The sequence below is a fragment of the Suricata suricatta genome, chromosome 14 (assembly GCF_006229205.1).
Source record: "Suricata suricatta isolate VVHF042 chromosome 14, meerkat_22Aug2017_6uvM2_HiC, whole genome shotgun sequence".
Lineage (NCBI taxonomy): Eukaryota > Metazoa > Chordata > Mammalia > Carnivora > Herpestidae > Suricata > Suricata suricatta.
In genome coordinates, this window is record NC_043713.1 from 36,279,763 (window position 1) to 36,290,723 (window position 10,961).

A 10,961-nucleotide genomic window follows, 5' to 3' on the forward strand; every position below is an offset into this window, starting at 1 on the left:
AGGCATTGTGAAATTAGACATTCTTATGCCATATGCTACAATGTCTAGTCTCATATCAGTCAACCTCGTATCAGGTGTTCTGAGGCCTATATTAGGCAAGTGGTGCATAATCAAGTTAAAGAGCAACATGGAGGGATCGATGAGAAAATAACACAAGGCAGGATTTAACAAAAGGCTTAATTGTGTGGTCCTGGCTGTTGGCATGACAAGAATTTAGAGAAAGTTCCATGTGGTGCTGACAGGTTCTCAAGGAATTGGGAAAGATGCCAGCTGGGCCTGGAAGGTGGGAGAGAATGTGAACAGCACAAGGGAGAGAATATGCCATTTGGGGGCTGGGGGCAGTGGGACCACGGACGCAGAGGACGGAGCACAAACCAAATACACTGCGCACAGGGCTGGCTGAGGGTTCTGAGTGAGGGGGCTGAAGGGTAGTGTCTGGGACCTGAAAACATCATTTAGCCATCTGGAATAGTTAGTACTAATTCTCAAAAACCAGTGGTTTCTGAAATATTTGGTCACATGAGAAAGAAACTCTTTGAGAACTCAGCCCCATGAGGTACAACCTGAGCCTCATTGAGATGCCAGCTCCATTCTTCTCGGAGGTTAGTGGGGACGCTTAACAATAATGACAGTATCTCCGGCTGGTGAGGATGCTGATGCTAATAATTGCAACTGGGATTGTCAGTTGTTGAGATATCTTGGATTATAATTAAAAAAATTATCACAGCCAAGGAGCCTTCAAACAGCCACAGATAGCTTCTTCCCTGGTGAATTCAATGAAATATTTGTGGAAGAATTAATGCACAAGGTCTTCCAGAAAATTGAAGTGAAGGGAATATCCTAAACCCAATCTATGAGGTCAGCATTACCCTAATACCAAAACCAGGCAAGGGCACAAGAAATAAAACTACAGACTAATATCCCGCATGAACATAGATGTAAAAATTCTTAACATTTAGCAAATTAAATCCAACAGTATACTGAAAGGATCATAACCAAGTGGAATTTAACTAAAGAATTCAGGGTTGATTTAACATTCAAAACCAACTCAGCCTGGGTGGCTCAGTCAATTAATTGTCCACTCTTGATTTTGGCTCTGGTCACGATCTCAGTGAGTTCAAGCCTGACAGCGCGGAACCTGCTTGGGATTCTCTTTCCCTCTCTCTCTGCCCCTCCCCACATTCTCTCTCTCTCTCAATAATTTATTATCTAAATATATAAACATTAAAAAAACCACTCAATCCAATTATCCATATCAACAGACTAAAAGAAAAATTGTATGATGGCCTTAATCGACATAGAACAAGCATTTGATATAAACCTAACCTCTATTCCTGACCAAAAACTCTCAGCAAAGTAGAAATAGAAGAGAACTTCCTCAATGTGATAAAGGGCATCTGTGAAAAACCCACAGCTGACACCACCCTTGACTGTTTGAAGATGAATGCACTCCCCCTACGGTCAGGAATAAGACGAGGAAGTCTGCTTTCATTCCTCTGTCCAACTTTGCGCTGGAGACAGTGGGGAAGTGCAGTGGTTTGCTCCAGCCACCACCTGGCTGGCCCAGTTCTCCTGCATGCCTTGCATGGTTTGGAGAAGCTGTGTCACTTCTAAACATGTGACAGTTGTGCCCTTTGGGGGTGGAGTTGGACTAAGGTGTGGATCTTGGGAGGTTTAACTACAAAAACAATGAAGGATTAAAGAGTGTTTTGATACTCTTTAATTGTGATTTTAAAAATCCAGGAAGAATGAACTACTGGTAATGGCCTTAGCTCCTATTATCATTAGTGACTATAGGTCTAGTGGCCCCACATCTAAACCCCTTCCAGGGTTTGGGACCTCTCCCTCCTCCCGACACTGCCTTCTCTTTCCAGAAACTGAAAATGCCAGATCCTCATTCTCTGTCTTCTTTGCTGCCAGGGCCTGAGTACAGCCACCGGCTTCATCCACCCAATGGCCCCAGCCCAGATTTTGACGCAGGAGGGCACTGCAGACAGGAGGGTGGCAGAGGCGGCAATAGCCACCTGCCTTGCCCAGCCATAGAGGAGATAGGCATGTGTGCTACTGAGCAGTGAGCTGGCTTGCCCACAGTGACCCAGGCACTGACTTGCCCTTGGTTCCTTCTGGATTTTGACTCTTGTGCCAGCTCGGCCTTGCTGCCGGAGTGGAAGAACGCCACTCTGGAGAGAGAACTCTTCTTGCAAATCTCTCTCTGTCATACAGTGTCCTTGCTCCAATTCAAACCCCACCCCCCTGCATTTGAAGCAGTGTGTCTATGGCCACATGTGTAAGTCTGTTGTTTAGCATCCATCAGAGCTGGTCCTGGGCCTGGCATAGGAACATGCCAGAAAGTATGTGAATGAAGTGCTTCTCATAAAAACAGCAATGTGTGTGTGTGTGTGTGTGAATGCTATGAAAAATCATACATTCATGTTTAAATGGTATAGGTCCCATCCCAATTAATGGAATTTCATAAAATGAGCCAAGACTTTCATAGATGGAAGTGCTCTTAAAAATCAGCACTGAGGCCTTTGAGGTCCAGAACGACTGCCCGGCTCACCTGAGCTCTCGGTGTGATTGCTACCATGCTCCACTGCCTCTCCCTTTGCTGAAGGCATTTATTTGACGAACATAGTCATCCTATAAAAAGTTCAATAAAAAATTCCTTGATCATTTGAGATAGTTAGAATCCTCATTTGCTGCTGGTGGGAAAGGGAACTGCTATAATCACTCACCAAAAACTATTTGCAGGATCTACGAAACCATATCCTATGACCCGGAAATTCCATTCCTGGTATAATCCAACAGAGATGTGTACATATGTGCACCAATATGTACAATGTTCGTGGCAGCTTAATTCAACAGAGCCAAAAGGCCCTGGGAACAACATGCATGTCCAGCCACAGAGTGGATACATGTGGTCCATTCTCACAATGAGAAACTATACAGCATTGAAAATGGAGCACTGCTATAGGACACAAAAACGAATGTCCCCAGAGAAGAGAGGCACAACAAAAATACAACGTGCATGGTTGCATTTGCAAAAGCTTCGGGATGAATCTCTGGTGTTAGAAGCCACAACTGTGGTAACCTTTGGGGAGTAGGAGGGATTGGCAATGAGCATAAAACGGAGGCTTTTAAAGTGCCAATCATGTTCTATCTTTTGGCCTGGATTATTAATGTGTTTACTTTGTAAAAATTCATCTGACTGTACACTTAGGATTCTTATACTTTCTTGTATGTGTGTTAAGCTTTAATAAAATATTTTTAAAATCTCTGAAAACTTAGGTAAACAAGGTCAGTTAATTTATTTTACAGATAAGGAAACTGAGGCCAAAAAGTGACAAGACTTAAAGATGAAGTCCTTAATCAGTCAAAGTGGAGTTCCCAAAGTCCACACACTGAAGCACATGTCTTTGGTCCCTGGATGCACACTCTGGCCCCACCAGGGCCTCATGCCCAGGTATTTTATTTACTTTTTAAATTTTTACGTCTTTATTTTATTTTGAGAGAGAGTGAGTAGGGGAAGGGCAGAGAGAGAGGGAGACACAGAATTGGAAGCAGGCTCCAGTCTCCGAGCTGTCAGCACAGAGCCCGATGTAGGGCTTGAACCCATGGACTGTGAGATCAAGACCTGAGCCGAAGTCAGATGCTCAACTGACTGAGCCACCCAGGCACCCCTGTAATGATTTTAGACATACTTCTTCTTTTATAGATTTTTAAAAAATGTTTACTTATTTTTGAGGGGGCAGGCAGAGAGAGAGAGAGAGAGAGAGAGAGAGAGAGAGAGAAAGAGAATCCAAAGCAGGCTCTTTTGCTGACAGCAGAGTCCAATGTAGGGCTAGAGCTCACCAACCATGAGATCATGACCTGAGCCTAAATTGCATACTTAACTGACTGAGCCACCCAGGCACTGCGATTTTAGACATACTTCTAATACGTTTGGGGATTAGTCCACAGCATATTAGAAAAAGAAAATCTTCTAAATATATGGATGTGCTGAAAGAGATGTCTAAAGCCAACTCTGTAAATGGCAGAAGTGAAAATCAGAAGGCCAGAACTAAAATTGTACATTGGTGCAGAGCCACTTAGTACAGGGGAAATGCCTTATCCACTAGTTATAACTCATGAGAACTTGCTCGTGTTAGAGCAGAGTACAAATGTTCAGATGTTTAATTCACTGATGATTCCCAATCCTTATGAAAAGTTCAGATTCTTACTGCAAGTAGGTGGAACCAAATAAAACATTTCAGGACGAGCTCCAAGAAAGCCTCAGGGAGTTGCTAAGGCAAGAGGCCAGAAGACATCCTGCACACAGGTCCAGGGATCGGGCTTGAAGGAGCCGAGGTAGGAATGAAGAAGCCAGGCTTGGGTGAGGAGGCAGCCCTCCAAGAGCCGGATGGAGGGCAGGACAGCTGGGCTTGGTCACAACCCAACCAAGTGCCCGGGTGAGAGTTAAAGAAAAGACAGAGATCAGTCATAGTGCATCCTAAGTGGTTTGAAACTTTATAGCATGAATGGTTTTCTAAAAAAACTGTGAGCACAATCACGTTCCATTTCTTGCTCTTTGAAATAATGACAGCTAGAAGCCTCATCCTCAAGCCTGGCTTCCCTGGACAAGGCAGAGGGTGGGAGCTTCTGTGTCTCACAGGCCCCTCTGGTCCACTGTACCTACCACTAGGGAAAAGGTGGGTGACACCATCCTTTTGCTCAGAATAGGTCTCCCTCGCTTGGCTGGCCATGGCCTCTTCTGGCCCTGCCCCCTGTCCCCAGGCTAAGACACACTCTAGAAGCTGGACTGGTTGGTTCACCTGCCCTATGTGGTGAGGACACAGAGGATGTGGAGTGAAGGGTGCCCTGGAGGAAGACCCAGCTTCTCAGAGTCTTATGAGGATTTCTTTCTGAGCTTAGAAAATGAAACTCTCTGAGCCTCCATGCCACCTCTGCTTTATTCCACAAGCAACTGTCCCCAGAGGTTTTGGACCTGACTTTTTCTAGTACTTTCTCAAAGTGCAAGTACAGCTGGTGGAAACAGAATGTCACATGTGACTAAAACCAAAAATCAACAACATAGCACAGAATAGGAACCATGTGATACAGGGCGTGGGGTGAGGAGAGGGGTGGAAGTAGGCTGACAATTTAAGAAGGCAGGTGTTGCCAAAGCGTGGGGATTAGCAAATTTGAGGTTTAGGGAGAGAAAAATAGGGAGGGAATCTCAGAGATGGGAGAATTATAGTAATTATAATTATTTTCTTTCTCTCGTACACATAGAGTAAAATAATAATTCATTTTAAGTAATGGGTAGCTCCTCTGGTAAGAGAGGAGGGAGGGGCCAGTGCTCAGAGAGGGGAATGTACACCAGGGCTGGCTACAGGGATGAGGAAAATACTATCCTGGGAGCATGGTCCTGGGACTTGGAATTAAAGGTAAGCACCCCACTGTTTAAGAAAACCTTTGTCAGCCTTTTGAGGCCATATTTGTAACGTTAAATTAGTGTTTACCTAACAGGCGTAGATTTGAGAAGTAATTCCAGCCACTATAAGCACCATTCAAACTATTTTCCCTCATTCAGACTTTGCACAGTGATATTAACTGCTGAGGTCAAACTTCAGAGAGGAGATAGCTCGAGCCTCAGGCCACCAGGTGTGGCTGTGCAAGAGGCACAAAACCTGACATGAGGGGTTGCCATTCACATGGCAGTGACGTAAAAAGTGCATCGTGGAGTTGGGCTGTACTCGACCCGCCCAAGTGTCTGTGGGCCGCAGAGGTAAGCCTTTGACCCTGCTTGGAAGTTCCTCACTGGCTCCTTCTCAGCCTTTCCTCACAATACTGTTAAACACTTGCCTTTCCAAAGTTTCCTAAGACTCTTCCCAAGCCTCTGCCCCAGGCACTTCACCTAGTAGGTGACACTATCTCCCCTTCACTGAGAAAACCCAGCCTAAGAGATGGAAATCACTTGAACTTCCTGCTACTTAATCCAAAACTGGGTCTCTGTCTCACCGGCCTTTCTCTGTCCCTCCTCCCTTTGGCTTCAGGGGGAGCTGGAGCTCTCTTCGCCTCACTCACACTCATTGTCTGCTGCCTTTTCAGGAGTAGGACCTCAGGAACAGGGGAGTCCCTTGGACCACACCTGCAGTCATGCCCTTCTGCAAGGATCAATGGAGACAGGGATGTGGTCCATGCCACCCCTCTTGTAGGACAAGTTTGGGCTGTGGACCACAGAATCTTCTGTCCAGATGGCCATATGGGCCTTTTTTCCAGACCCAAAGTATAGACCCCCAGCCGGAGGCATGGTAAGGAGGAAGCTGTTCATGAGGGTGGGGGAGAAGATGGATGAAGTTGAGTGTTTGGGTTTGTGTGCACATATTGCCTCACAATGCCCAGTGCAGCAAGGGGTGAAAGGGAGCAGGTTGACAGCTCTCCCCGTGCTACCGTATCTGGGGCAGAACTCCAAGGAATCTGAGAATACTAAATCCAACTCTGGCCTTCTGAGTTCTGAAGGCATTTTTGCCAAGATAGAAGGGTTGATATATTTTGTTTTACAGCCTAGTAGCTTGATTTGTACATTTAAATCTCAAGACATATGGTATGGAGGCTTTCAAGTGTATACTCTCCCTGGACCCTTCAAAGGTTAAGGTCAGGCTTATTTTCAATCACTCATTTTTTCCTGCTTTTAAATATCTCCATGCATTTGTCAGGGGGAAAATAAGCAAACAACTGTGTGAACAAGGCTCCCTCCCCCCCAACCCTCCGTTGCCCTGGCTCTCTCTCTCCTTCTACACAACAATTATTTAAATAATGAGGCACTCAGCAGATCATCCCTGCAGGGCTGCAATGCCTGGAAAACAGTGAGCAGAAGAAACTGTCTCTGCCCAACTCTGCTACAACCCGTAGGCCTTTACCGCACTGTGTGGTAAGATCTGTGGAGGAAAGGGGTTGCTGTGAACGCCTCCTTGTCGTGACACCTCATTTGGTTTCAGGAGTGGAAACAAGAGATTAGAGAAGGTTCCTGATAGATGAAACAACAGGGAGAAGTTTGCCTGCCACCCAGACCAGGCAGACGCTACTCTCATGCTCCAGAGAGGATGACAGTGACCTCCGAGGGCCTCCAGCACCTTCTCGGGGCAGTGGGTTTCTCTGGGTCCGCACATCCCCACAGTTCAGAAAGGCACTGCACACCCTACTGCCTCTTGTGGTGGCTGCGCACTGGGGAAGTTGGTCTTGACTGTAGGTCCAAGGTTTCTTCATGTCACCAAGGAGTCCCTGCATCTACTGGAGCACTTCACACAAGTTCCCAAGAGAAGACGGGCAGGGCGTCTTCTGTCCTGTAGCATAATCCCAAGATATCCACTGTGTTTCCTGAGATTTTTTGAGTGGTGACATGGGTCTTTCAAATGAAATGGGATAGCTTAACAAGTACATTATGCATTTTCAATCAATAAGTGTTAACTGGGATCAAGACTATGGCTGAAGCTGCTTCCCTGGCAGGCCCCAGTGAGGGCATGAGCGCTCCGGTGGGGGCTCCAGCAGCCTTTGGCGAGGAAGTGGGGCACTGGGGAGGGACACAGGAGCGGCAGGTCCCAGCAAGGAGGCTGGAGAGGAAATATGCCAGAGGGCTCATATTGCAGCAGAGGGGAGACACACCCTGCAAATTCTCAGGAATAACTAGGGAGGGGACTTGGGGAAGGCCCCGCCTCAACATGCAAGCTACCAGGTCAAGGATCATCGGTGTTAGTTTACCTTTAGCAGTAGGTGTGGGAGCACGAGTTATACACACAGCAGATGCACAGAGCCCCTACATGTGCCAACACCGCAGTGCCGGCTGTTGCCAACATGGAGATGGGAGAGGTTTCTCTGCAGCCCAAAGTCCCTGGAGTGGACATCCTCCCACCTCCTGCTCACTCTCCTTGCTGTTCTCATCGGTTGGTGCTCTGCGGCTCAGTCCTTGATGACTCTGGCAACTGAGAAGACAAATATACAGTGTCTGTCCTATCTCTATCTGTGTCCCCATCCTCAGGCCTTAGCACATAACGTGTAATCAACAGGTCCTGGATGACCAAGACTGATAGAAACATGGAACAAAAGGTTTTAACCAGACCACAGGGATACGGGAGTCTGAAAAATAAAATAGCATATCAGCCAAGATACAAAGGGTGGATGGAAGTAAATGAGACCAGAGGAAGGTGGCTAGGGGAGAAAAGCCACTTCCAAGCATAAGCAGGAGCAGTATGTGTCAAGGCCCAAGGGAGGAGGGAGCAAGCTGGTCAGTGTTAACTGACAGAAGGGAAAATTGAATGGAAATGTGGAGAGGTGGGTGAGAGGCAAGGCTGGAGACATGGATGGGCAGATCTCTGAAGGACTTTGAAACCAAGTTCTGGACAGTGGACTTCATTGTACAAAATATAAGAAGCCACTGAAGGGATTCAAGTAGAGGGTGTGATCTAAATATGCACATCTGTGTTGTCAAAGAGGCCACCTGGAACCCCAAATGACTGGGTTCGGGGGACCAAAGGTGGAAGCAGGGAGACAGGTAAGATGATGTGGGAGTCTAAGAGAGAGGGATGAGGGCTGGCATAGCGTTATGGTGTGAAGGTAGAGGAAAGAGAGGGGTCAAAGGTGGCTACCAGGTTTGGGGTTTGAACAACTGGTAAATAATGTGACATTTATCGATAGGAAAGACAGGAGGAACACACATTAGAGGATCAAGGAAGATGATAAATTCTGTTTTTCCTATACTGAGTGTGAGATCCTATAAGCATCTTGAGTTTATATCTGGGTGAAGAATTTTATATCTGGGTATGCATCTTTGGAGAAAGATCTGTGTAGCAGAAGCAAATCTGAAAGTGGTCTATGGATGGTACCTGAGGCTTGATGAGTTGGAGAAAGGGTTGGGATAAGCCCAGAAAGAGGAGGACAAAGAGACTTTGACCAAGTACCAAGAACTCTCTCTGAGTGTCTCAGGAGCGAGCAGGGAGACTCTGGTTCATTATTAAAATCACCTGGGAAACTTTAAAAATATGTATCTGCTCGAGAGACAGCACTATATAATCTGTATTTTGGAAAACTGGTAGAAGGACTAGGAACCATTTGGTAGAAGATGATGACTGTAAGAGAACAAGTGGTTAGGAAAGAGGAAAATAAAAGGATGGTGCATTCCAGATCCCAAGGGAAGGGTTTCAGGAAGAAGGGCTCAGCCAAGATCAGGACTGAATTCACCAATGGGAAGACAGATGCTGGTGCATCCACTTGTCTGACTCCTTAAAAGGACAGAATTGGTATTTGAACTCAATAAACATTTACCAAAGGATTACAGGAAGGAGCCTAACAGAGTCTCTGGTGCTCAAAGCCCTCAGAGGAGGGTGTGCAGGGGTGGGGAAAGGGGAGGAAGAAGTGAGGGAGGGTGCACTAGATGGCAGAAAGCTTTTTGCTGCAAGTAGCATCTGAACTGAGGCAAGGAGCTAAGCATTCCTAGGAGAGGAAATCATGAAAGTGAAAGTATGATGAGTTAGAACAACCTCCAGTTTAGGAAATTAGTCCCTGGATGGAGCAAAGGGAATTAAGCGTTTGGAATTAAGCATGAGAAGGGGGCAGAGCCCAGGTATATGCCAAGGTAAAGGTTCTTTGGATTTCTCCCTGTAGATAAAATGGCCTTGAAGAATACAAGAAATCGATGGCAAGATTAGATTTGATTCAGATAGCCCATTCTGACAGCCAGTGTGAAGGATGGCTTGGGGTCAGGGAGGATTAAGAAAAGATGGAAGCCCAAACTTAAATCAGGAGGCTGTTGCAGGGACCCAGCTGAAGGGGTATGGAGTCATCAGGGTAGAAGTAAAGGAAAGAAGTGAGCTGAGAGGGTGGGAGAGTAGAGAGAGGGGCTTTGGGTCACCACCTAGTTTCTGGCTTTGGGGACTGGTTGGAGGGGTCAGTCACTGAGATAAAGAATAAGAAAGACTAGATTTAGATGAGGATAGGGTGGCAACTGCGGCATGGGAGAGAACAGTTTAACACTGGTAAGGCATTCCTTTCTTCAAAGGAGAAAAGATGTCAGAAATATATAGCTAATTTCCCTAACTGTTCTCTCTTACACCTACCTTGTTATGTAGTCTATTTCCTTCAAATACCCAGATTAATATATGTATCTTTCCTGTTAGCTCCAACTAGTTACTGCAGGGCATTTGTTCATTTATGAATTACTTCACTAAAAACAAAATTTGTACCAACGACTTGCAAGGCAGTACGACCCGGAAAGGTACGGGAATAAGAGATAACTAGCCTTCACCTCATATATCTCACAGTCTAGCAGGAACCAAGTAAGATATGGTTTAACCAACTCCTTACAACCCATGTAGTATATGACAAATAGTGAAGGGTGGGCCAGGATCGAAATTCATAATTAGGCTTTTGTAGATCTCTGAATTCCCTGAAATCCGCATGTAAAATTCTGTCTACACCAGTATACACTTGGTGGGGGGTGGGAAAGAGGCTTACATTCTCAAAAGGATATGGGGCTCCTAAAAGGTTAAAAACCACTCTACCCTTCCAGTCCATTTGGACACCCAGTGAATATACACAAACTTCTTCCACACGAGAAGGCAGAGACCAAGAGGAATGCCAGCCCTATTGTTCAGTCCACTCAGAACAGCCCTACCTTTACTCGCATACATTAATTTCACTATTATTTTCAATTATTAATTATTCTTCTCTTCTGACAACGTGAGAAAAGGCAACATGGTGTTTGAAAAAAGATGGAGATCTTCTGTTCCTCAGTCACTTCGGATTTCCAAGCACTTGCCCAGGTTCTGAGCGCCTGAGCAACAGCACGCAGCCTAGCTGACACCATCCAGCCCCCGTGGAATGGACTGTTCCGACCTCCGCCTTTTAGATTTGGCCGAAAGAAACCCGCGAACGCGCTGGGAGTCCAGGCCGGATTTTCACACATGAAGGCGGAAGTAACAGCGAGC